The 2,172-nt window shown below is 37.9% G+C and overlaps 1 protein-coding gene across 1 annotated transcript in view; it reads right to left on the bottom strand.

Moving 5' to 3' along the window:
* The window catches only part of TOB1 (transducer of ERBB2, 1), a 15,512-nt gene that overhangs the window by 11,475 nt on the left and 1,865 nt on the right, over positions 1-2,172 (bottom strand). The gene's annotated exons all lie outside the window — the stretch shown is intronic.

Below are 2,172 nucleotides of genomic sequence, written 5' to 3'. Positions count from 1 at the left end.
GGAAAAAGACAAAAAGACAAAAAAAAAAAAAAAATTTATTAAGTCCTCAAAGACACCAAGCTCAAATCAAACTAACAGTTCTCGTGAAACCAATCAAGATAAAATTTCCCTAAGATTTTCATCAATACATATTTCCCTCTGATCTGAAACACATACTCATACTTACATTAAGCTCAATATTTCAAATCTGAATATATGTACTGGTATTCCAGACTGTTACAAATTCTATTGTTTTGTTTCTGTCCAGCTGCCCTATTCTGATTTTCAGAAAAAAATACATTGAGTTTTTCCTCACTTATAGGCAGTTTTCTTCCAAGTTAAGCCTATGATAATTTCACCAAAAAGCCTCTAGCAGAAACTAGAGCTTAAAACCATTACCCTGATTGTTTTTAGTTATTCAAACTTCATGATCACAAAAGCACATAATTGGTAAGTGTTGGCACACCAGATCTCTGCCAGTTCCACTCAGTATTCCAATACTTCTTCATAGCCTCATTCTGTCCACTAAAGGATAAAGGCCTCACCATGGAGCTGACAGAACAGCTTAGCTCTGTTATTTCCAGTGCTTGTTCCCTTAAAACTTTTTATTGCTCAAATTGCATGGGTGACAAAAGGCTTTTGTAGACTTGTGTCCAAAAAAACTCACTTGAGACCAAATGTATTTCACTGGTAACCCACACAGTGCTGGTTTCTTACTATAAAACTACAAAGTTATTTTTTTCTCCCAGTTCAAGACCATTTTTTTACCAATATTGCCAACACTTTATCGATGGACATTTAAACAGTGAAATGACTTATTATTTTTTTTTTCCTTTTTGTCTTTTTTCGTGACCGGCAATGGATCACAACCCTCAGTGTCGTGCCCATACTGGACCGGGACCGGCAACGGGATCGCAACCCTCGGTGTTGCGCCCGCACCTCGCTCAGCCAGTGAGCGGCCAGTCTGTATGTGGGATCCGAACCCTCGGCGGGAGCACCACCGCACTCCCAAGCAGCGCACAGTAGCAGTGCGCCACTGGGCCGGCCCGTGAAATGACTTATTTTACTTTAACACAATGTTCTTCCTTCGAACTCATAGTTTGAAAAAAAACTCCATCCTCATCAAGCCACTATCAATAACTAATCTTTAAACCTCCCAAAACAGCAGGTTGGATACTTATTTGCAAAAGATCCAAGTCAACATTTTTGATGGTAAAATGAACACAAATACTAACATTTAGCAACATGTGAATACATTTTGATCATAAATTCTCTAGCTATAATGACTGAACTTTAAGTGTAAGGATTAGTAAACAGACCTAAATCTTTTTTTTTTTTTTTTTTTTTAAAGATGACCAGTAAGAGGATCTCAACCCTTGGCTTGGTGTTGTCAACACCACGCTCAGCTAGTGAGCCAACCGGCCATCCCTATATAGGATCTGAACCCGCGGCCTTGGTGTTATCAGCACCGCACTCTCCCAAGTGAGCCACCGGCCGGTCCGACCTAAATCTTTTTAAAGTTAGGCCAGCTGCTTTACACAGCAAGTTTTCTGAGTTATTCATCTCCCATGCAAAAACAGAAAACTGATCCAATGGTCTCTCTCCATATATATTTCAAATAAATCCTCTCAGTTTACATGAGTGAATTTCACCTTACCACCTGACTCTCTCCTAGAGGTCAGCATGACACATTTTTAAAACTTGCTGTAAAATTGGGTTGACTAGGCTCAACGTACCGTCCCCGTCATGGAGAGAAAAACGTGGACTTAAGGGAGTAGTTTAAAAATAAAGCTGTCCCAAGCACTGGCTACATAGTTTTGATAGGACAACTTTTTATGAGGCAAACCACTACCTGGTGCACTAGTAGAGCAACTGCTTGCCATTACTCCTTTGTGATTCAATGAGTCGGGCCTTTCTCTATCATTAACATTTATAACATAACTCCAGAGGTAGACCTTTAGCAAAGGCTAAAAAACAAAGACCACAATAGATGTTTTTAATTTTAAAGAATTTTAATACAAACTTAATATAAACTATTTCAGTCCCTCTTAACATGTAAGACACTGACTCAAAATACTTTTATACCATTTTTTCAAGTATTGCACAATATAGGTACAAAATTAATATTTACGATTACATTTTCTTCCATAATATATAGCAAAAATCTTTAAACCTTTAACAGAAAATACATTT

The sequence above is a fragment of the Galeopterus variegatus genome, unplaced genomic scaffold (genome assembly GCF_000696425.1).
Source record: "Galeopterus variegatus unplaced genomic scaffold, G_variegatus-3.0.2 Scaffold395, whole genome shotgun sequence".
NCBI lineage: Eukaryota > Metazoa > Chordata > Mammalia > Dermoptera > Cynocephalidae > Galeopterus > Galeopterus variegatus.
The sequence above is the reverse complement of the archived record's forward strand: the minus strand, read 5'-3'. Positions and strand labels throughout refer to the sequence as shown.